Below are 26,107 nucleotides of genomic sequence, written 5' to 3'. Positions count from 1 at the left end.
CTAGGCTGTAGACCGGTGATCAGCACACTGTTTCTGGAAAGGGCCAGGTAGTAAATATTATAGGTTTTTCAGGCCATACAGTTTGTGTTGTAACTACTCAGCTCTGCTATTACAGCACGAACACAGCTGCAGATAATAGATGAACAAATGTTCCGATAAAACTTTATTTATATAAACAGGCAGCAGGCTGGATTTGGCCCACAGACCAGAGTTCGCTGACCCCCGTTTGGGACTTACTCTGCTACTTCTTCTTTCTCCAATATGCCAAGTCTCCAAACCTTAGGGTCCCACTCTCTGTCTCCATATCTGCCCTGAACTGCCATCAGCCCTCACTCTGAATGAGAGGTTTTACTTGACTGCCATATTTAAGGAGCTCCCTCTACCCCACCTGTACGCCAGATCACCTGTTTCACTGCCTTCACAGCTCTCAAACAGGAAAGATCTCATTAACTTGATTTCTTACTTGTTTATTGTCTGCATTCCCTCTATAAGGTAGGCTCTGTGTGAGGAGGAGTTTTTTGGCCTTGCTCACTGTGGTATTTCCACCAACGAGAGCAGAGCCTGAGGCACAAATAGGTGCTCAGTAAACATCTTCAGTTGAATGGAGCAAAAGCCTGTCTGAAACCAAAGCTTGTGCTTTTCATGTTATCTCGGTATTCCCCTTCCGAAGAAAAGTGGTCATGCCAATGACAATTTGACTCATCACATTGGACTCCTAGAGGGTCTCTGCACCCTGGCAAATCACCCCTCCGCCCCCATATTCCTGGTCAACCTCAGGGAATGTGTTCCACAGACATCAGCCCGAGGCGTCCACTGAATATGACTCCTCTTATGCTGTCATCACTGCCTGTGCTGACACTGTTACCGTGTCCACTGGATGTCCTCACTTCAGTCAGGCTCCTCTGCCACATCTACTGCATTGCTCTGCACCCTCTAGACACCTTGGATGTCTTGCAACACCACTTCTGGGTACCACAGCGACCACACGGCGACAGCCATCGCTCCTGCCTGGCCCTGCTGCCGTCTCTGCAGAGGATGGACCTCTCTGAGTGCTGCTGCCTCAGTCAAGCACCCAAGCCTTCTGCTGGGGCCACAGTTGCTTCTAGTCCCACTAGATGCCACCACACTGCCTCTGGTCCATGGTGGAGCTGGGAAGAACACCCTCTTTTTGTTTTCTCTCAACCCAGAGGTTCTGAATTAGTGCTGCATGTGCCCCAAGGCCTTACAGCATTTCCATTTTTTACTTAATTGCCATCTCTCTTCCTAAGTATAATAGCTGACGCTTGTTATATGATGCTTTATTGTGTGACAGGTACTGCTGGGGAGCTTTATATACACTTACTTGTATAATCCCTATGATAGACACATGAGGTAGGAACTCTGTTATTATCATCTTCACTGAGGCTGGAGAGGTTAACTAACTCGTTCGAGGCAACTAGTAAGTGACAGAACTGAGATTTGAATCCAGGCACTGAACGTTAGAATTCATGCTCTTAATCAACAGTCTATAAACATCTGGACATGTGTCCATGGGGTTAGACTGGGGACAAATGCAAGAGACCAATACCACATGGTACTCCAAATCTCCCTTCCCCTGTCATCGTGGGGCTTGTTACCCAATCAGCTACCCCCTCAGTGCCCTGTGTGCAGAGATTCCTGGATGCACACCGTTGGTTTTCTAGATCTGTGCAGATATGTCTGACCTCAGACTCAGGGGAGAACTGCTTTGCCCACATCCTTCCCCAAGCAAGATGCTAAAGTAGATGCTTGAACAGTGTCTGTAACACATAGGAGGAGTCATGAATTCTTCAGGGAAGGAGGTGAAATTTGAACTGGATTCTGAAAGATGAATATGATTTTGCCATTCAGAGATTTTGGAAAAAAGGACATGCCTAAACCAGAGGGCCAGTACAGACTGGCCTGTAAGACAGGGAACAGGCTAAGTTGTGGTGAGAGGTAAGGCTGGGAAAGGAGAATGGGTTGGATCTTGAAGGGCCTTGATGCGTGTTAAGGAATTTGGATGTTTTTTGTAGGCAAGGGTAGGGGTGAAAGTGTTGGGGGAACTAGCAGCAGCTTGAACGTGTGAGTGCTAGACAGCAAAGAGCATTCTAATATTCCTGTCAAGTGGAGATTTTCAACCTGTGGTTCAAAGTCTACTTGATGTCTGCTTAGCCTCTGGGTATTTTGCTGACTAACTTCTTATAATATTGATGGGGACAGGACTCTGTCTTCATGGTTCTAATATGAACTAAATACTTACAATGCCCTATATTAAAATGTTTCATTTTCCTCATTCCTTTTTTTGAAATTGAAGTATAGTTGATTTACAATATTAGTTTCAGATATATAGCATAGTGATCCAGTATTTTTACAGATACTCTATTGAAAGTTATTACAAGATAATGGCTATAATTCCCTCTGCTATACAATGTATCTTTGTTGCGTATCTATTTTATACATAGTAGTTTGTATCTCTTAATCCCATACACCTAATTTGCCCCTCCCCCTTCAGTAACCAGTAGCTTGTTTTATACATCTGTGAGCCTGTTTCTGTGTTGTATATACATTCATTTGTATTATTTTTTAGATTCCACATATAAGTGATATCATACAGTATTCGTTTTTCTCAGTCTGACATTTTACAATAAGCATAATATTCTCTAGGTCCATCCACATTGCTGCAAATGGCAGAATTTCATTCCTTCTTATAGCTGAGTAACATCCCATTTTACATATATATATATTACACTTGGGTTGCTTCCATGTCTTGGCTATTGTAAATAGTGCTGCTATGAACATTGGGGTGCATGTATCTTTTTGAATTAGTGGGGTTTTTCTTGGGATATATCCCTAGAAGTGGAATTGCTAGGTCATATGGAGATCTATTTTTAGTTTTTTGGGGAACCTCCATACTGTTTTTCATAGTGGCTGGGCCAATTTACATTCCCACCAACAGTATAGGAAGGGTCCATTTTCTCCACATCCTCTTCAACATTTGTTATTTGCAGACTTTTGGATGATAGCCACTCTGACAGGTGTGAGGAGGTATTTCATTGTTTTGGTTTGCATTTCTTTAGTAATTAACGATGTTGAGCATCTTTTCATGTGCTTCTTAGCTATCTGTATGTCTTCTTTGGAAAAACATCTGTTCAGGTCTTCTGCCCATTTTTTGATTGGGTTATTCGGGTTTTTTTGATATTGGGTTGTATGAGATGTTTATATATATGACCTTGTAGGTCATAGTGTTTTCTCTCATTCTGTAGGTTGCCTTTTTGTTTCAGTGATGGTTTCTTTTGCTGTGCAAAAGCTTTAAAGTTTAATTAAATTCCATGTGTTTATTTTTGCTTTTATTTCTTTTGCCTTTGGAGACAGATCCAAAAAATATTGCTGCGATTTATGTCAAAGAGTGTTCTGCCTATGTTCTCTTCTACTTTTATGGTTTCAGGTCTTACATTTAGGTCTTTAATCCACTCTGAGTTTATTTTGGTATATGGTGTGAGGGAATGTTCTAATCTCATTGTTGTATATGTAGCTGTCCAGTTTCCTCACTCCTGATAAAGTTTTCTCTCTCTATGCCTGCTCCCACCCCTTGCCTCAGCAGAAGTAGAGGTGATTCCTAAATATTTTGTTCTACTGGAGTGGCCCCAAGAAGTTCTGGAACTACTGCTCTAGAGGACCCCAACCATGTGGACGAAGTTACACCTAATTGTCTTGAATGCTTCATCCAGGTCAACCTGTCTTCTGGGGACCTATGTGGAGTCTCCCAGCCACCTTCCAGCTGTTATGGAAGGTTATGACAGCACTAACCCTCAGTCTAAGAAGCTGCCAGCCAAGCATGGTCTTATCTAACAACTTTGGAGACTCTCCAGTTTTCATGGACACCTAATTAAGCAGTTATTTACATTTCATTTTACTTAACTCTCATGACTCCTTTCTAATTGGCAGACTAATGAAGTTCCTCTGTGACATCACAGTGCTCCGACTGATGATGTATGTCTTCCCTTTGGGAGTCAAACGCCCGTTTGAAATTAATGAGTCTCTTTTACCCAAACTACTTTTGAATTTTGTCAGCTCTGTCTTAAGAAGTGTTTAGACTTGCCTGGCTCTTGTCAGGACAGAGATCTTAGTTATTTGACAAATTTACATAAAACCGTAGAGGGAGAGTAACCCAATCAATCTGATCTTTGTGACTCCCTCCCCACCGCAAGGAGTAGGACGTAGGAGGAGTAGGGAGTACTTTCCAAGGTCACAGAAGAGCAGGATATAACTTAATGAGTCTTTTGAAGAATTAAAAAGAAACTGTTAGTCTGAAGAAGCATTCACCATCTTTATACCCTTTTCCATTTTCCCAGGGTCAATGCAGGCACATGAATTTTTTTATTCCCATGACTTTCCAAATTTTAAGAACAGTGGAATCCTTTTTATGTTTTTTTTAGGTGAAATCTTCAATGATTCCCATATATAAAACAGGTAACAGCAGAGTTGCTGTAGGTGAAGGGGGTGGAGGAGCCTGGAGAACTTTCCACATAATACTCCTCCCCTTCCCCCTCGGCTCCTCACCCTGCACCCCAGCCGCTGCAGGGCTCTGAGGAATTTAGTGTGAAAACCCCTGCTCTATCCCACTTATTCATTCTGACATTTGCTCTAGGAGGTAGAGTTTACATGAAAAAGGGTATAAAGAAACATTTTTAAAGCATGATCTATTTTCTCTTAATAGTGAATTACACTAGACTTCCCTTGATTACTGTTCAAAATGGCATGACTTCTTCAGGATACTACAAAGAGCAACAAAACACAATGGTTCTTCCACTCCATTAGTTATTCTTATGTTACATGTATTACTCTTCCTACCAAGAGGGGAAAATTGGTCCCTTTGCTTCAGCTCTGATTATCGCTCTACTTTCAATCTTGGTGGTGGGAGTGGGCACTGAATCATACAAACTATCTATCTTAGAACCACATACAAGTGAAAACCAACCTAGGGCTATTTTTTTAAGGCTGATTCTAGCCTTTTTGGGGAACTGGAAATATAAAACTTTGAAATCACACACATTTAAAACTCAAGAGAAAACAAAAAGGTGTATATAAAGACATTCAGTAATGAAAAAACAGATTTCCATGCTGTTATAGTTAGTTCAGTTGGTGAAAGAGAGAAGAGGAAGAAAGAAGGGCAGGGAAGGTGCGGGGGGAAGGGAGGGGAGAGCAAGAGATGTGGAGCGGCCAGAGCTGGGGAGGGAAGGGGGGCTCCGCGTCTCCAGTGTTTGCCTCCACCTCTGGGAGCTCCGTTCAGGGTCTCTTTCTGGGGCAGCCCTTACCTGATGGTGAGCATCACTGCGTTCCTGCCCTGATGTGGCCTGAGCCTCGAGGAGCAACCCGCACCATGTCCGCAGCTCGGCATAGGCTCTTCTTTATCCCGTCAGGTCTTGGTTTGTGGTGAGGTCCCTTCGGGAAAATTCCCATATTTTCCTGAGAGTGCCTGTTCTGAATTTACTCTCTGCATTCAAGGAAAGCCACTGTGCTGGGGTGTTTTTACTCTTTTTGAGAAATGTGTTCCATAAATCAAGGAGAAGAGTAAAAGTTAAAAATAATTCGCTCTTCCTTGGGGTTTTAATGTCCTTCCAAAAATTTTTTTGAGAAATTCTTTTTTTTTCTTAAAAAATTAAGAACTCAGTCCCTGATGGAGAGGTGATTTTTTTTTTTCCAGATTTTTATTCATGTGATGACAGGGGTCAGAAAGACAAACATTTGAGTATATTTTCAATCAGCCAGGCATCTCAGCTATGAGTTCTATGTACAATGACTTAATCACTATAATAACCCTGTTGCATAATCTGAGGCTCAAAAACTTTGCTTATATAACAAATGGGGAGTCATACCTAGATCTGTCTCACTTCAAAGTTACAGGTCAGGTTACTTGTACCGACTTCAGAAATTACTGACCTTAAAGGTTGGATGATTAAAAAGCATTTTCCAGTGTTATTTCCTAATACTGGTTTCTACTACATACCTTGGACACCTAGACTAAGTCATGAGCCCCTGCTTTAGTACTTTTGAACCAGTTGTTCTCACTGCTTACAATTCCCATCCTCCACAGAGTTGCTCATTAAGACCCTAAAAGCCCATTACAAATCCACCTGTTTACTTATGTAAGCCATGATAGGATTGGCCTTTCATCTTAAAGGTCTTTCCAGTTCAAAGGTTTAGTGGTTCTGTAACTGAAAATATGAGCCAAGGAGTGTTATTCTCTACGGCAAACGGTTAACAACTGTAGTCGCAAAGAGTAGAAAAACTTGTTTCTTAAGATTTTTACTTCAATACCTAAAATATGTTTAAACACCAATATAAGGAATGAGACAGATGATAATATATTATTTCATGTTTATTTTGATCTTTGTTTATATCATCCCTACCAGTTTTTGAACCTCTTTAGTTACTATCCTGTTTAGTTGGTAAGATATCTAAGGCATTAAAGTAATATTGACATTTAAAATAACTTCATAATTGAAGGAACTAAATTATTCATGATTTCCAGTCACACTTGTTCCGATCTACAGTGATCATATAATAGGAAACATTTGTATAGTACTTACTAAGTGTTAGACACCTGTCTAAATGTTTTACCTATATTAACTACAATGAGGTATTACCTCACACCAGTCAGAATGGCAATCATCAAAAAATCTACAAACAATAAATGCTGGAGAGGGTGTGGAGAAAAGGGAACCCTCTTGCACTGTTGGTGGGAATGTAAATTGATACAGCCACTATGGAGAACAGTATGGAGGTTCCTCAAAAAACTAAAAATAGAACTACCATATGACCCAGCAATCCCACTCCTGGGCATATATACCCAGAGAAAACCATAATTCAAAAAGATACATGCACCCCAGTGTTCATTGCAGCACTATTTACAATAGCCAGGACATAGAAGCAACCTAAATGTCCATCAACAGATGAATGGAAAAAGAAGATGTGGTACATATATACAATGGAATATTACTCAGCCATAAAAAGGAATGAAATAGTGCCATTTGCAGAGACATGGATAGACCTAGAGACTGTCATGCAGGGTGAAGTAAGTCAGAAAGAGAAAAACAAATATCGTATAATATTGCTTATATGTGGAATCTAGAAAAATGGTACAGATGAACTTATTTGCAAAGCTGAAATAGAGTCACAGATGTAGAGAACAAACTTATGGATACCAAGGGGGGAAGGGGAGTGGGATGAACTGGGAGATTGGGATTGACATATGTACATTACTATGTATAAAGTAGATAACTAATGAGAACGTATTGTATAGCGCAGGGAACTCTACTCAGTGCTCTGTGGTGACCTAAATGGGAAGGAAATCTAAAAAAGAGCTATACATATGTATATGTGTAACTGATTCACTTTGCTGTACAGCAGAAACTAACACAACATTGTAGAGCAACTATACTCCAATAAACATTAAAAAAAAAAAATCTCACACCGCTACTGTGAGGATATGTTAATATAGAGAAGTGATTTTTTTAGGATACTGTTTCCTAAACTTTAGTCATTTCTGTACCTCTTTCATGACTTTGCTATGCCTGCATATACCATCTGTGATATTTTTCCTCAATATAATTCTAAGTAATAAAATTGGTGAGATCACAAGTTTGATGTAATATTATATTTTTTAAAATAAATAGATAGCAATGAAAATATTTGGAATATGGAAACTAAAATTATCTCACCAGTGGTAAAAATGTTCCACCGTTTGGGAAATACTATTTATTCTAGGCAATGGTCTGCTTCTGGCTTATGACTCTGAATGTAAACTTAGGGTCTGATACAGTTATCCACAGTGCATCAAAGAGAAAAGAAATGAGAACGCTGGTGGGCCAGGAGGTTGACAGGTGCCTATAGGCCCCAGGATAAAGCTTATTAAAATCTTGGAAGTTTTTCAATAAAAATAAAATGTATATGTATTTATCATATATATGTATTCAATTTATATCCCAGTTTTGAATGATGAAGTTATTGTAGGCTTGTTGCACAAAAGATGACTATCCACAGGGCCATCACTTAGGTAGTTTCCTTGTTAGTTTCAGCGAGTCATTCTAAGCAGCAGTGCATTTTCCTGAAGGTGGTGTGGTGCTGCCCTCATTGTCCTGTATTTTTATTCCATAAATAAACAGGGTTTCTGTGATTTAAAAAAATGATGCTACGTAATAACACTCTCAATCAAATGACCACCTTTGTGGTTTCTCAGGAAAAAGGTGAAATAAGGTTATATTATTACTTTATATTTTTCTGTTTCCCATAGAATTTCCTTTTCAGATTCCAGGGCAAATAGAACAAAGGATCAGTTTTTATAATTCATTTTTTTTCCAAGAGTATGTTCTGATGTCTCATTATTTGGAGATAGCCGTGAAAAGAAGGATCAGGAAAATAGAAAGGCATAGTTAATTGTGTAATTCAAAATAATAGCAATTTTTTCCATTTATGTGTCTTTTTCGATCCATTTTTTTTTTCTGAGAAAGATTGAATGGAATAATTTTCTCTTTTTTGTCTCTTTTTCAAAACTCATTGATGCCACACAATGCATGTTACATAATAATCACATTTATCACGACTTTTGGGAAGCAGGGTTTCAAGTAAACATGCTGTACAAAATATTTTATGAAAATTTTGATTCTCATGTTTGAGGATAATAAAAGGATTCCTTTGTTTCTTAGAAAAGAAATCCTGAAAACAAATGAACAAATGGACTTGGTGCATGGACACCTAGCCGAGCCTGTGTCTGAGAAGAATGACATGCCTTCAGCATGAAGTCGCTACAAGAAAAAGACATGTAATTAAGGAGGGAAAAAAAAATCAGAAGCTGGAGCCATTAAAGAGACTGTGATATGAGGAAAACATTATACAGGAGATGTGACCAAAGATCTCAGATCTGAGAGCTGAAAGGGAATGAAACTAGTTAAAATTCCACTGCTCATTCGCTCCATGGGAGAAATAACATTACTGTTGGATGTCACTTGCCACTTCATTTTTAGAAACAATTAAAAGATGCAAATATTTATGAATTGCTGTGTATGTTGTAATCCTATTCAAAACAAACAGTGCCTTGTACCTTAGATTCTCAATGCTGGTTAGTGTTGGGATTCAGGGGTTAAAGCAAACCATTCAAAATGAGTTCACTACTGATGCTCAGACAAAGGGATGCAACTCCGAGAGCGTGTTCTGTTTCCCTGCAAGCTGTTGCCTATGCTAAATGAGTATTTTAAAAACCATTCAAATTAAGTTGAAAATTTGTAATTATATTTTCTCTTTTAATTGTAACTTATGCAAATGTTATATTCCAGCTGTACAAATAATTTTCGCTTCAGACTACAACATCCACATTAAATCTAGCACGTAATGCCCTGATACGAGATTCTTCCCAAGCTTGCAGATTTAGAAGGCTGGGGCTGTTAGTTATGGCTTCTATTGCTGTTACTCTGCAGTTAAGTATAGATCGCAGAGTGGCAATAGAGAAGGGAGACACCTTTGCTATAATTTGCTGGAGACAATTGATGAATAAAACAGGTAGAAAGAAAAGAGAAATGCAAACAAACAAAAAAGGCACAAAGTCTAGGAAACCTGGGTGTTTGGTAAAGTGGATATTCTATCCTAGCTGTAATTGATGAATCCAGCTTGCAGTGCATTAGTTACAGGAAGAGGCTGCCTGTGACTCATTTGTTAATTGTCATGTGTTTTAAACCACTTAGTGAAAACAGAAATTGAGTATTTTCCATTTTCAGTAAAAATTTCACTTGGGGAAATCATGTACAAAACCATTACAATTTTTAATCAAGAGTGAAAGAAGCATGGATTATTTTAAATACACACACACACATACACACACACAAGGGAGCACACATATGTGAGAAATAAAAGAGAAGGAAAAAACACCAAATACAGCATGTTGTTTTGATTATTGAAGTGTTTCTTTACATAAATTTGGAAAGGTTTTCATGTTGATAGTTTTTGGAAGGCAAATGTGGGGAACCTTGATTTACTTCAATCCAGTTGACTGCTGATTAGCTTTTTGTGTTTAACAGTGTCTGGAAGCAATGGAAGAGATGAAAGAAGAAAGTTTATGACACATCCTCAAGTAACTCACAACCTCAATGATAAACAAGGTGAACTTATGGAATAAGATGGACTATAATAAATGTCATGTGTGTGTTTATAGATCTAGCAGAGAGTTCAACACTTCATTTTTCAATGGGACAAACAGATCCAGTGTGACAGTGATTTACTCAAGTTCACACATCTAATAGTGGTGAAAACATGTTTCAAACCTAGGAGGTGTAACTTCTTGTCCTTTTTGTTTTTTCCATCATGAAGGCATCTGTCGATTGAGAGCTGCAATAAATAGAAAGAATCTGTTTATTAAACGTGGGTCCTTCCTATGCTTGCCCATGAAATGAACTTCAACTCAGCTGGAAAATTGTATGGATTTTTTTTAATACTTTCCTGGCCCCTGGATAGAGATTGGAAGGTTTTGTTGATCTCAAATTAGCTCCAATTAGTTAAGATTAAACTTTAAACAATGGAAAATCCAAGACAAAGATCCCATAGCCCTGAAAAGTGTGCTGTAAATCCATATACTTTAGGTCAAAGAGCAAATGATTAGAAGTTCAGATTGATTCATGTAGTAAAAGGGCAGTGCAAAGAAATGCTAAAAAATAATGGCCCTGGACAGAAACCCTGGTGCTGGGTGAGTCATCAGCCTGGGAATGCTCATGGCCTGAGCCTCATTTATTTACTGCTCTTGCCACAGTCTGTTACATAAGCAGCTGTGACTATGACTATACCCTCTTTACTTGTACAGAAGCTTGGGGACCAATGTCTGGCAAAAAGGATTGATGATGGTGGGGTTGGTTTGCTGGTCTGTGTGCAATGATTTTCTACAGGTGAATATGGGGATGCGTAGTTCTTTGAACATTGATTCATCCATTCACCAGTTCATATATTTATTTACTCATTCATCAGGCATTTACTGGGCACTTACCATATGCCAGGCAGTACTGCATTTAACACTGGGAATACAGATTGACAAAGTCAAAATTAAATAATTAATTGAATGAATATCCATTGTCTACGTATAAGTCTGATGGAACCAGGAATTCTTTTTTTAATAAATTTATTTTTTTTTAATTTATTGGCTGCGTTGGGTCTTGTTGCTGCGCACGGGCTTTCTCTAGTTGCAGCGAGCGGGGGCTACTCTTCGTTGCAGTGCGCAGGCTTCTCATTGCGGTGGCTTCTTTTGTTGAGGAGCATGGGCTCTAAGCACGCAGGCTTCAGTAGTTGTGGTACATGGACTTAGTTGCTCTGCGGCATGTGGAATCTTCTCAGACCAGGGCTCGAACACATGTCCCCTGCATTGACAGGCGGATTCTTAACCACTGCACCACCATGGAAGTCCCAGGAATTCTTGACTTCTGATCTCATCCCTCATCCAGAAAGTCAACTGTGTTGGCATGTCCAAAGCCATGTTAGTTTCCTTAGATCTCGCAGCGTCTCTCATTTAGCCAAATTGAGTGTAGATTCACAGATGCAGACTCTTCCTCCTGTGTATCTTACCAGAATGGCAGCTTTCAAGCCTATACCACTAAAGGGATCCAGCATCTTCCATAGTAGGATTGTGGTTTAAAGCATGGACTTTGGAGTTAGATGTGTATGGTTCGTATCCTGCCTGGCTCCACTACTCCCTAGATGAGTGTCCTTATTACATATTTAGTTTCCTCATCAGTAAAATGAGTGTCATCTGGAAAGTTTGCAGTGAGGATTAAATTTAAATAAATAAATGCTTGACAATAAGGCCTGGCACATGGTGGCTACTTTTGCGCTACTTTAGTAACACTTTGCTAAAATTTGCTCTTCTCTCAATACCCGTTTCCATTTGCAAGTGATGCCTCTTGTCTGCCATGTATTAGCCCGGTGTGCCCATGACATTTTGAGCAGTAATTTAGACATCTGGAGTTTGCAAGAATCTTCTGGCTCCCTGTGATTACTTTGATATGCTGCTAATTGTTTGATTTTCTAGTGGTAACCATGGGTAGGGCTACTGAGCTCATCTGTGGAAACTTTCTGGAGGACGTCCTGAGGTGCAGCCTGGGAGAAAGCCAGGCCAGGCTGGCTTCCCTCCACTGCAGCAGAATGGTTTCTGGGATGTAAATTGCGTCAGAGTTCCTTGGTATTTTCTCCTGGTCCCCTCCCCCCACCTTCATTATCTACTTTCATGTTTCCCTCCCTACCTCCTCTTTCCATTTAGTCTTGAGACATTTACAAATATACATTAACTCCACAGTTCCTGACTAGGGCATTATCTTTATTAATGTTTGCAATTTGTGTGGATTATAGATCTCTTCATGACCTCTGCAATGCCTCAGGATATGCCACTGCCATTTATTTGTATAGTCTTCTACTTTGATGAAATGCAGATAAATTGAAAAATCTACCAAGAATCATTGTCCTCGGGATATCGGGAAACAAGCACTTCCACGGTTAATTGTGTGTGTGTTTTTAATCATAGCCTAATAAATTGGCATTTCTTTTTTATTCCTTTAGATTGGCTCTCAGAAAAATCTCAGAATATTAACATTTTTGCTTCACATGTGGTCAACTGCGCATCCTCAGAGTGTACTCTGAACTGGGCAGAGCAACAAAATCAGCAAAATTACGTGGAGGAGGATGAGATTTGTTTTTTAATTTAGAAGTAGGAGAAATTCTTTCCTTCAAGCCTTGGAACCATATTGGGCATGTGAGGTAAGGAAAATCCACACACAAAGTGATAGAGTTCTAGTGGACTAGGCTTCACAATATAATATTTTCCCATCTTGCTGACTTTTTTCTGGGCAAGAGGTCTCCATCCAGAGCTTCTCGGTCTTTAGGGCACATAGGAAACATTGGGATGCCTATCAAAATGCTAATTCCCAGGTACCACCATCCAGGGATTCTGATTCACTAGATGAGTTGGAGCCTGGCATCTTGCATTTAAAACCATCGCGATGCATGGAGTCTGCTTTGGTTTCTACTCTTGGCTCTGCCTATTTTTCCGGGCTTGGCTAAGAAAGCTGGTGCAAGAGGAGGTGCCTGGCAAAAACAGATGGAGCTGTGTCAGAGCTTTTTATTCAGAGCTCACAGTACTGCCTAATACACAGTGCCAGCAGTTTGTTGCTGAGGGAGACACCTATGATTCCATTAAATATTTAGGGATCCAAAGTAGCCATCATTAATGAATCTGAATGTATTACAATGATCCTAATCAGAGTAACAGATGCAAAATGACAATACGATACACACAATTTTCCCCCAGCGAGTTACACACTATTAAGGTCTGTTGCAGTCAATGAATCCAGATGCTTCCTCACTCTGACTGACCATGAAAGATCCTGGTTTCATTACATGAAAGAAAATAAGTTCATTCTGTCATCTTGCAGAGTTAAAGTGGGATCCAGTTCAGCAGCTGGTAAGGCATCATAAATTGGTTTGCAATAATCCTGCTTCCATTTCAGGATTGACTGAGTGGAAGAATTCTGTTGCAACTGGGCTTATCATTCCCTTTACATTATTTTTATGCTTTCCCAGATGAGATGGTTTACTCTTGCTCAGAAAGCCTCAGTGTGTGTATAAAACTAAGCACATTTTATACACACACTGAATGAGAAGAAAGCGAACTGTTTTTATAGAGGGTAAATTCATTAAAATCAGAGTAACAAAACCAAAGTCAACCACGATAAAATGGGAGGCATAAAGCTTCTCAAGAGTGTCTCCCTAATAATGTCGTCAGACTTCTGATCTGCATGAGGCTGTGCATGACAGCATTTGCCCTCTTCATGTCCTAGGGATCATACAAAAGGAAAAAAAGAAAAGGAAGAATCTCTGCCATTTTCAGAAAAACCAGCAGACAAATATAAACCACAGACTCTGTAACACCTGTAAGAACTGCCAAGAGAAGCTGAACCTGTGTAGCAGCTGCAGAGGAGGAAACAAAAAGAAGTAGCACAGAGAGTGCAAAGAGTCAGGGATGGTAGATCACAGCAAGTGCCCGTGAAAATACCATCCTGAAGGGGAAGGGTGCACTTGAAGTGCTAAAGTGAACACAGTTGCCTAGGAATTCAGGTTAGCAGGGCTGGTGCAGGACTGTGCCTTTCCTGGTTTGGCGCCAAGAAGTACAGTAACCAGCTGAACCAAGAATCCGAAGATGAGCTATATTTGCAGGGAACAATCGAATTCGTGGGGCAGCAGAGGAGAATACAGCCTGGAAGGCCACCCTGGCCACTCCCCAGGCAGAGAACTACTTGAAAATAGCTGGTTTGGGAAAGTGCAACTCATCTAATGATGACAAGTTGAAAAAAGAAGGCATTGATAGAAAGATCCTATTGGAAAAAAATGTGGGAAGGAGAAGCAAAGCTACCCAGCAGATGGAGAACACTCCCAAGCAGATGAAAATCTCATCCTGACAATTTGCTATGAATTAAAATAAAAGTATACTCGACGAAGCAATTACCTTGATGAATGAAGACCACAAAGAAAAAATTGAAGAACACAGGAGAAGTGGGGGGGTAAATGGAAAATATAAAAGATGAGCTGAAATGCAGGGAATAATCACAGAATGAAGACACAATTGGAAGAAACGTGAGGAAAAGAGCCACAATAAAAACAGTGATGGAAATAATGGACATAAAAGACAAGAAAAGGACATCCTGGATACATACAATTGACTTCTAGGAGAAAAACATAAAGAATGAAAGAAAACCCAAACATTTAAAGATGCAATTCAGGGAAACTCACTGATAATAAAATGTGACTCTACAAACTGAAAAAACTGTGTGTATCAGGGAATATTGACCCAGCTCATCATGACCAGAAATCTCACCAGAAATATCCTGGTGAGACTGAACTCTAAAAATGAAGGAAGAATACTTCCGGCAGTAAAAGGCTGAAGTACAATGACTTAGAGAGGGAAAAATATCAGGCTGACTTCATACTCATATCCACAGCCACATTCAACACCAGGAGCCGGAGGGGCAGTACCTCTCAGATTCTCAGGGAAAGAAAGTGTGAAGCAAGGATGTTATATCCACCTCAACAGCGTGCGGAAAATCTCAGGGATGACTGTTGCCACGAGCCTTTATTGAATAAACTACTCATGGGAGAAGTTCTGCCAATCACGCGATGGCTGGCATGTCTGGGGAAAAAGTACTGGCAGTGAACTATTTTTTTTCTTTCTGAAACTGAAGTTTTTTATTAGGAAAAATTTCAAAGTAAACAAAAGTAGAGAGAATAGTATAATGAACTCTCATGTACCCACTACCCAGCTTCAACAGTTATCGTGGCCAATCTTGTCTCATCTATACCCCTAATCATTTTCTCCCTATCCTCCAATTGGGAAATAATCCATTATGTCATTTCATCCATAAAAATTTTAGTAGTATCTCTAAAACAAAAGAGATGTAAGGAATATTTAAAAAATACAACCCCAGTACCATTATCACACCAAAAAATAAATGACAGTAATTCTTTAATGCCATCAAATATCTAGTGTTCATATTTTGTGATTATCTCATAGATTTTTTAAAATAAATTTTAAAAATAGTTGATTTGTTCAAATTGAGCTCCAAATAGGGGTTATACATTGCAGTTGATATGTCTTTGAGATCCTTTTCATATACATGTTTTTTTCCTCTATTTTCAAAACTTTTATTTTTAATTGCAGTAAAATACACATAACATAAAATGTACAATCTTAACCAATTTTTTAAGTGTACAGTTCACTAGTGTTAAGTGTGTTCACATCGTTGTACAACCAATCTCAAACTCTTTTCATCTTGCAGAACTAAAACTCTATACCCATTAAACAGCTCCCCATTTCTTTTTCCCTCATCCCTTGGCAACTACCGTTCTACTTTGTATGAATTTGACTATTCTAGGTATCCTGTTTAAGTGGAATTGTACAGTATTTGTCTTTTTGTGACTGGCTTATTTCACTGAGCATAGTAATTTTTTTGAACTTTAAATGCTTTGTTAAGCTTTATTGTAATAGACTAAATTTTTGGTTTCATAGAGTCAGTGATACTAAATTGGCTATTGGGTTTAGTGGCTTCTTGCATCAGCTCCTGCAACTGTCCAATTTGTTCAGCACCAAAGTCATTATGTTTTTCTTCTGGGAGGATGGTTCCAAAACATGCTTTTTCAGTTGAATTTTGTGTTTTCTTTAGCTTGTTGCCATAGCACTGTGGCATATACCTCCTTTTCCTGCAAGAAACACTGAGTCTTGTCAGAACCAAAGGTCTTATGTCTCCTAAATTCATCCTTCACATACTCCTTGCCTAGGGCTTTCACGTCCAGGGGAAGAACCCCGTGCAGCAACAAGGTGCCTGATTAAGGGCGGGGAACAAAAAAAAACGAGCTGGCCTAGCATAGCGCAGGCGTGGACCATAGACTGCACCTGTGCAAAGGTTCATCCATGTCATAGTATGTGTCAGAATTTCCTTCCTTTTTAAGTCTGAATAATAAAGGCATACCTTGTCTTATTCTGCTTCGCAGATACTGCATTTCTTACAGGTTGAAGGTTTGTGGCAACCGTGCGCTGAGCGAGCCTATGGGAGCCATTTTCCCAACAGCATTTGCTCGCTTCATGTCTTTGTGTGACTTTTCATCATTATTATTATATTTGTTATGGTGATCTGTGATCAGTGATTTTTGATATTACTTATTATAATTGTTTTGGCATTTTTTAGCAATAAAGTATTTTTAAATTAAGGTAAGTACATTATTTTTTAGACGTATGTTATTGCATACTTCGTAGATTACATTATGGTGTAAACATAACTTTATATACACTGGGAAACAAAAATTTCTTGTGCCTCGCTTACTGTGATGATATTCATTTCATTGCAGTGGTCTAGAACCGAACCTGCAACGTCTCCGAGGTATGTCTGTATTTCATTGTATGTGTATGCCACATTTTGTTTACCCATTCATCCATTGATGAGCATTTGGGTTACGTCCACCTTTTGGCTATTGTGAATAAAGCTGCTATGAACGTGGATATACAAATATCTCTAAGAGATGTGGCTTTCAATTCTTTGGGGATATACCCAGAAGAGCAATTGCTGGATCATGTGGTAGTTATCTTTTTAATTTTGGGGGGACCAGCCACACTGTTTTCCACAGTGGCTTCACCATTTTACATTCCCACCAACAGTGCAACAAGGGTTCCAAATTCTCTGCATTCTCACCAGCACTTGCTATTTTCTGTTTTTTGATAGTAGCCATCCTAATGTGTGTGAGGTGGTATCTCATGTGGTTTTGATTTGCATTTCCTTAGTGATTAGTAATGTTGAGCATCTTTTCATGTGTATCTTGAAAACTGACCATCTGTATGTCTTTTTGGAGAATGTCTATCTAAATTCCCTGCCCATTTTAAAATTGAGCTTTTGTTGTCGTTTAGTTATTTAGTTGTTGTTGTTTAGGAGTTCTCTATATATCTGGATATCAACTCCTTATCATATATGTGATGTGCAAATATTTTCTCTTATTCCAGTGGTTGTCTTTTTACATTATTATGTCTTTGATGCATTGTTTTAAATTTTGATATAGTCCAATTTATCTGTTGTATCCAATACAATAAATTATTGCCAAACCCAGTGTTGCTAAGCTTGTCCCCTATGTTTCCTTTTAAGAGTTTTATAGTTTTAGCTTTTACATTTAGGTCTTGATTCATTTTGAGTTAATTTTTGTATGTGGTACAATGTAAGGGTCCTACTTCATTCTTTTGTGGTAGTGAGTTTAAATGTATTTAAACATACATACTTACCTGTATATGTATAAAGGTCTGTGTGTATACGTATATACACACAAACATACATTATATTTATGTGTGTTTGAATTTTATATGAGCAGAGTTCAGAGTTGGTGATAGATTAATGTACTTAGGTTATCTTCTACCATATGTATATATACTAATTGTTTGAATATCTCTGGTTTTCACAACATTCATATAACCAAGGAAACTAAAGTGCAGACTAGTTGCAAAATTTGCCTAATTTCTGTCTCCTATGCTTATATATTTTTTTTCTCCTGGATAATAGTGTGCTGGAGCTAGCTCGTACCAAGTTGTGAGAGTCAGTTATTTTTTTTTTTTGTAATTGTTAGCTATTATTCAACATTGAGTATATGCACTTCAAATTAAATATGATGGTAAGTACTCAAAACTCATCATTTTATAAGAATTTGACTGCAATTCACTATTATCTATACCCTGAAGGTTATTTACGTCTATCGTATCTATACGTGTGTACCTTTTCCTAATTACAAGTTTGGTATTATTGCGGTAGTAGCTTGAAAACCAATGGGAATATTTTCACCAAGGACATCAGCAAAGTCTACAAATCAGGGTGTGGTTTATTATTTTGATAACTGTACAGATTTAAGAATGTGCTGAAGAAAATGTTAATAAAGCAGATTAAATTTAAAACTGTATCATGTCTGTAGCCCTTACATCATGAATAGCACAAATAAATGGAGGAAATATTCTTCCAGTATTTGAAATTTATTATTAAATTAGCAAAGAAGTTCCTCACTATTACCAATAAATGAATGAAGTTCCCACATAGGTCTTCATTGTTTCACTTTTTCATTACTCATTCTTGCAGTGAATTTGAAAAATATGGAACAGTGCAAGCACAATAAAAATTATTTGTAATAAAAAAAATTTTAAAAATTACAATGGAGCCAAGACTAAGACAATTGTGGAAATTAGGATGAGAGAACAGAATGCAAGTATTATATGCATGACTATGCAGGAGTGACACAACTAACTACAGTGCAGAAAAGAAGGGGGCAAAGAAGGTAAGAGGTGGAATAAGTTTGCTGAATCCTCATTGGTCGTGACTGACAAACGATTTCATATAAAGCTGCCAAATGAAGTAATAAAAGTGAAATGCTTATTTAGCACTACAGAGATAAAAATTAGAAAGATAATAATATACCACTGGATGGCAGAGGAGAGAGAGAGAAAGAGTGGTATGAAGAGGAGGAAGAAGAGGTGAGAGAGAAGGAGGAAGAAACTAATAGCTACTATTTAAAAACAGAAGACTGAGAGTATTTTATAAAGTTATAATTATAGATGTAACTCATGGAATAAAAACAAACTTTTCTGAAGAGCAGAATAACTACGCACACATAAACACACACCATCTTTCTTTCTCTCTCTCAAAGTTGACCACATGGTGAAAAACTACACTAAACTTAAACAGAGAAAATAAAAAATAATATAAAATAATACAACTGAACTGAAATCCAACATATCTGTCATATTAAAATTATAAATGAGTTTGGCTCAACTATCAACTGAGAAAGATTTTTAGATTGGAGTATAAAGAAAAACCTAACACTCTGCTGTATTTAAAAGAGACAAAATAAAATGATTCAGAAAGGTTGAAAATAACATGATAAGCAAAAGAAGCAAATTCAAACAAAAGAAATTAAGGGTTACAATCTAAATATCAGACAAAGATGAATTCAGGACAGAAAGTGTAAAATGAGACAAAGAAAGGTATTTACATTTGTTCTGGTTATCTATTGCTTCATAACTAACTGTACCAAACAGTGATATAAAATAACCATTTTATCAAATTCTCAGATTCTGTGAGAATTTAGACAGAGCGTAGCAGAAGTGGCTTGTCTCTGCTTCAAACTATCTGGGACCTCATCTAAATGGCTGAGGATGAGAACCATTTGGAAGATTCTTCATTCACATGGCTGGTGCATGGAATGGAATGACTGAAGGCTGGGTTCAGCTGGACTGTTAACCAGAGCCCTTATGTATGATTTCTCCATGCTGCCTGGGCTTCCTCACAGCATGGTGGTTTCAGGATCATCAGACTTCTTACAATGGCAATCCAAGGGCAGATGTTCCCAGGGAGCAAGGAGAGAGCTACCTGGCCTATTATGAGCTAGCCTTGGAGTCGCAGTATCATTTCTGCTATCCACCCTGATCCTAGAAGGAGGCAGAGACCTCACTTCTTTAGGGAAAGGGAGTAGAAGAATTTATGGACGTGTTTTTAATATGCCACAGTGTTAAAGGATCCAAATTATAGTCTAAAAAAGCAGTTATTGATATCTCTGTACTCAATAGGAATAGATGAATATTTCCTTAACATGATTAGATATATCAGGCTCAGTGGAAAAGCCGAATTAAATTGAATGGCAAACAGTACAGGCATTCCTTTTAGAGACAGGAAAATGGTAAAGATGTGCATTATCGCTGATACTATTTAATGTTATTTGAGAGATAGTAGGAAAGCACACAAATTCTGTAACTTCTACTTGATTCTCATCTCGATGGCTGACAAAAGAGGAAAAAACCCTCTGTACCTTCTTTTTGATTTTATAGTATTTTTGAAGCCAGCAAAATTCCGAAGTTGTTAGTAGCTTTTACATATGATAATAAATTGCTAACTTAGTCATTACACTATAGTGGATAAGAACACTTAGATAGTGAAGTAAATGTGACCCAGCAAATCGCTTAACTGCTCTGATCTCATTTTTTTCATCCATGAGCATAGTAACACCTACCTCATTAAGTTGGTGTTAATAATTAGCAAGGGTTTTGACCCATGATAAGAATGAAATAAATGTTAGCTAATATTATTATTATTTCAAAATATATCTTGATAAAAGGGTGGAGTTTTTATTTGGGGTGTGGAGGGCAAAGTTTGGAACCTTACCAAAAGTATCAGGTAGAAATTTTGCTTATTAATGTGGACTAGTCTTTTTTTTTTTTTTTTTTTGAGCAATGTCTATTTAAATCTTCACTTTTCTATTCTTTTTTTGTCATTTTCTTCTTTGGAGATTTTATTGTCTTATAGTCTCAACTCCTGGAACAGTAGAAGATTCTCTACAAGGAATCAGCCTCTCTCATTAATATAAAACTATAAACCCTCCAAGTTAGAGGCAGAAAGAAGAACTTTAAAAGATAGAGTAGCCATATACGTATGCCTGACTCTTCTGGCTCCTCTTTTCCTGTTTTACTTCTCTTAAGGATTCTCTAAATGTTTTCTTCTTCTTTAATCATACCTATACCTGGGTTTTTCCACTATAGGAGGCATTTTCAAGAAAAGATATTTGAAAAATTCCAATAAGAAACAGAAAAAAAAATTGTAGAAACTTTATATGGCACAAGAACAGTTAATTTTAAAAAGATAGATTTCCAAATTTGACAATTATATGAAAGAAATATAGTCTTACTTAGGATAGCTAGCCTTGGTTGAGATGATGTGGATTGTCACCAATGCAGTGAGTATGGGAATAGTGAAGTAAGGATGGATTTGTGAGATATTTATTGGAGGTGGGGCTGTGATTCATTGGCTAGGTCAATGAAGGCCGGGAAGGAGTTGAAGATGACTCCAAGGTGACTCACTTGGGCAACTGAGTGAATGGGGATGATATTAATCAAAATGAAGGATGTAGTAAAAGGAACTCATGTTGTAGGGAGGGTAATGAGTTTGATTTGGGACATTTTGAGTTTAAGCTACTAATAGGATGTTTGGAAATGTGAGTATAGGGACCATATTATTGGGTTGGCCAAAAAGTTCATTTGGGTTTTTGGTTAACATTGTACAGGAAACCCGAACGAACTTTTTGGCCAGCCCAATATTAAAAGGTGTCTTGGCATTTTTTCCTCATTGAGAATAGAATAAGACCTCATCCATCTTCTTGGCTTTAACTATTGTCTTCATGACTGTGATTCCTATGGCCGTCATTAGTGCTGTTCAACCAATACTTTGGATTCTGCTTCCCAGCCACATCATAGGATTGTCCTTGCTGCATTTTTGAAGTTAGATGTGACCACACGGTTTGCTTTGCTAATGAAACATGGGAAATGACATGTGTAACTTCAATGTGGCAGCTTAAGAGACAATAAAATATGTTCCATGTTCCCTCCTCAGTGTCATAGTGATTGTGAAAGTACTTTTCCAGGCAGAGCCAGGGGCCCTAGTGAGTATGACACAGAACACCTGAACTTGCACGGTTTTGAGAAATAAACCTTTGTGATTTTAGGCTAGGTGTTTGTTACCACACCATCGCCTGCTATTCTAACTGATATAATTCCTAAAACTTTATCTCTTGCCTTCTCCTCTACATAGTGATCATAAAAACACTAAATTTTCAGGACAGCACTGATTTGGGGTAATTTTATTGTTTAAAAAAGGGTGAGTTACTGGATGTAAAACTAAATGTGATTTGCTTTTTTATATACCTTTATAAGATCTCAGAACAATGGCTTTAAAACTCTTCATCCATGATATATAGTAAGAAATAACTTTACACTGGGACCCAGTAGACACATAAATTAGGAAAACCTCATGAAATAATATTTAGTGTTACTGTAGGTGAAGGATGATCGTTTATTCTATTTAATCTTATTTCACTTAAAAGTAATTATTATAAGCCACTAATTGGATGTTATGATTCAATAATGGGTCTTAACCTACAGTTTGCAGAACCGTAACTTAGGGTGTGAGCTTTGGGGTTGGAATGCCTACGTTTAGTTCTGGCTCCTCCACCTACTACTGCTATGTAACATTCAGTAAGATGTGTAATCACCAGGTCTGTTGCCTCTTCTGTAAAGTGGGATACTAATTCCTACCTAATTTCCTATTTTGTAATTGAATAATGAGATTGAAAATAATTGGATTGAATATTAATCTAAAATTAATTTATATTTTTATATAGGCTCTCTCTCTATATATATATATTTGTATTTATTTTTATGTTTTTGGTTGGGAAGATAAGACCTGGCATAACTGAAAGATCAGAGGCTCTAACTTTTCAGGAGCTGTGGTGGAACGGATACATCATTCACTGATGTATCAAAGCTCCCTGGCCTATCTGTCCCCATGGCCCTGTGACCTCCCCACCACAGCCTCACCTGGAACATTCTTTCTACGCAAGCTCCCTATGGGTGTGAGGCTTGGACACGGGGATCCTGTGCATGATGGGAACAGAATTTGTAGTGCGTTTGGGAGCAGTCTGCTCTTATTATCATATTATATTGTTTCTCAGCCTTCTTCTTGCCGGTCTGAGTGACTTTGTTATGGAAGAGCACCGCCTTGCCTCAGTACCCAGTTCACATGATTAACCCTGATACCAGTCAACATCGCGTGTGCTCTTACTGATGGCCTGTTGTCTTGTCTTCCCAAATGATTATAAGCTTGTAGTGGTTGCTCAATAAATATTTATTGATGGAGTCTGCCTATAATACACTTTACCCTTTCGGTTTTCCTGGACATCTTCTATTAATCTTTCAGTTCTCTGCTTAAAAATCACTTCCCTTGTGTGCTCCTATCCTGAACGCCCAAGGTATCCCTTTGTTTTCTCATTTTAATATTTCCAACTTAGTACTTTCTAAGCAGTTATGAAATTTCTTATATAATTGTTTGTCTTTCCTGCTACAGTATGAGCTCTGAGAGGGCAGGAACTGTTCTGACTGGTTGTAACCTAGGACCATTCACAGTACTTTTTAAAAAAGAGCATTTCGGTATGCCTTTTTAGACCAGACATCACGCACCTGAATGTTTGTACGAACCAGACAGCTCACATAGGTGAGTCAAGCCAGCCAGCTGAGATCTGGGGAAGTCGAGATTGCAGGCCTTAATAAGGGGGCAGCTGCTACTTAGCCTCAGTAGGACATTACCCAAAGGAAGTGGCCTCTCATTGCTAAAGCTTCTGGTTTTTGTTTTTTTTTTCTTTAATTTGAAATCTCCTGGGTTTTAAATACTGACAACTAAAGCTTTTTTTTTAAATTAAAAAAACCTATAGCCTGCTAGTTAACAATCTTTATTCTAGACTATATATATAAATATATGCATATATTTATAAATATATATATTTATAATCTGATTTTTTTCACTTATTTGTGAGCTTCTTTCTCAGTCAATTTTACATATATTTTTCAGTTCCCTTATCTGTTAGATGAGGATAACAAGATATTATTTCACAGGATTGTTATGAAGATTAAATGAAATTGTACATGAAAGCACAGAGAGCAAAGCTAGGCCCACAGCAGGTGATCCATGAATGGAGTCCCTCTTCCCTCTCTCTTGTTTAACCTTCATGTCAGAGAATCAGTAGCCCTAGAAATGGCTAAAGAGAGTGTGTTCCCTAGAATGCTTTGTGAGGTGTTAATAGATATGGGGAGGGTCCTCTGGGCAAATAAATCTGGAGATTATGACTTAAACCAGTTTAAGCATATATCTTTACAAAAGACTTCTTAGAGACTTTAATATGCTAATATGCCTTGTGACTCTTCAAAAAGGGGATAAAGATGCAATATTTCTAAAATTTAATTGACCTGAATGAGTATCTCATAAAGCACACTTTGGAAAATGCCTGAATCCTAATGCCTGAATCCACTGAACTCTGGTCTTAAGGTCTCCTTGGAAGCAGTGGTCAGAGCCCAGGAAACAAGTTCCTGCCATGAGGGCCTGCGTTTCCATGCTGTCTACCTCATCAGCCCACATGGGGCTGGTACTAGTAGCTGTACAGGGTAAGAAATCTAGGGCAACTTCATTGATCCTGCAATGTTTTAGTAGCAAAACCATAAACAAATGCACCCACTGAACAGCAATAAGTTGATCCTTGCTAACAAAACAACCCCTCTTGCTAGCATTGATTTTTATCTTTAACTAGCTATTCTCCCAGAAGAACCAAAAGAGGCAATTTTATTTCTGTTGATTCCATTCTTGAGATCGTTATGTTGATTATGTGTATTCTCTTTTCTTGTGTAGATGTTTGAAATTTCCCTAGGAAACATTTTCTTCTGCCTAAGATTGCATAGAACATCATTTTAACACATAGTAAATGTTGCTGGGTACAAAAATGCATGCATTACCACGTATTTTTGCAAAGTAAGAGATTTATATCTTTGTAATTATTTTCAATGTGTGTTTATTGATTTTTATAATACAGGGATATTAACTTGAAAGGGAACAAATTACATACAACAAATTAAGCACTTGCATGGATTAGAAGATCGAGGTAGTGCACTCAAGGCATGACTAATACGAGAGTGCTGCACGTTAGAACTGTGTGGTTTTACATCACATCTGGGAGATTTTCATCCAGCCACTTGTTTGAAAGAATGTTTAATTGAAATGCAGGTGCGGGATGACATGCATTTGTAGAATTGTAGGATTTTAGAGAAGGGAACCTTATACGAGGAAACCAAGGACCAAAAGAATTAAGAATCGTAGTCAAGGTCATTGAACTTTAGTGGCATGGCCAGGGCTAGAACCTAGCTTCCCAGACACCAGTCTAGACACCAGTCGGTTGACTTCGCAACCACATCCAGTGTCTTCCTGAGTTCCAGTGTCACTATCAGCTTTGCGTCCTTGGGCAAGTAACTCTTTTCTCATTCATAAAGTAAGAACGACTCCAAACTGATGCGATAATGCGCATGGGCACATCATTGGGTTTGGCGCTAATTAACGCTCTCTAAATAACACTTCATTCATTCATTTGAAATGTATTTATTCAGTCCCTCCTAAGTTTCAGGCACTTGTTTCTTTGAGAACGGATTCTTCCTTCCGGTACATATATTTACTTTAAGTTGTAACATAATTTATATGGCATATTTTTAAGTCTGTAGGCGTAATGCTTCACACTGAATTAAAAACAAACAAACCCCCCTCCACAAAGCCGGCGCTGCAGGAGCGTCAGGGCAGGCGGGCGGCGGGCGCAGACGCGCGCCCCCTGGCGGGCACCTTGTGGCGGGGCACCGCCGGATCGCACTTCTGGACTTCCGCTCCCAGGGGGCGCTGCGGGCTGGAGAATCGGTCGCGCGGAGGCTCCTGGGTACGGGCATGGCTGGCGGTGGAAGCGGCGGGCCCGGGTACGCGGGCGGCACCGGGCTCCTAAGGGAGCGGATTGGCTCGGAGGGGGCGGTGGGTGGCGGCCCAGCCGGGTGAGCGGGTGGGTGGAGGGAGGCTTGCGGGCCGGAGGGGTGTGGAGGGGGGTTGTCCCAGGGGCGTGGGCTTTGGGCCGGGGCGTCCTCTCCGGGCTCCAGAAGCAGGCCCTTCTG

The 26,107-nt window shown here is 38.7% G+C and overlaps 1 protein-coding gene and 1 pseudogene across 2 annotated transcripts in view; both read left to right on the top strand.

The window, feature by feature from the left end:
* RWDD3 (RWD domain containing 3) overlaps positions 1–23,805 on the top strand; it is a 94,887-nt gene extending 71,082 nt beyond the window's left edge. Inside the window, exon 5 of the mRNA XM_082386134.1 lies at positions 8,706–23,805. The gene's annotated coding sequence lies outside the window, so the exon portion shown is untranslated. The remainder of the gene's footprint in view (positions 1–8,705) is intronic.
* Positions 1–23,805, top strand: part of LOC309624925 (phosphorylase b kinase regulatory subunit beta pseudogene) — a 44,841-nt pseudogene extending 21,036 nt beyond the window's left edge. Inside the window, exon 3 of the transcript XR_014249682.1 lies at positions 8,706–23,805. The product of XR_014249682.1 is annotated as a phosphorylase b kinase regulatory subunit beta pseudogene (transcript). The remainder of the gene's footprint in view (positions 1–8,705) is intronic.
* Positions 23,806–26,107: the final 2,302 nt, after the last annotated feature.

Source organism: Balaenoptera borealis (genome assembly GCF_965194805.1).
Source record: "Balaenoptera borealis genome assembly, chromosome: 1".
In the NCBI taxonomy this organism is placed as follows: Eukaryota; Metazoa; Chordata; class Mammalia; order Artiodactyla; family Balaenopteridae; genus Balaenoptera; species Balaenoptera borealis.
The sequence above is the reverse complement of the archived record's forward strand: the minus strand, read 5'-3'. Positions and strand labels throughout refer to the sequence as shown.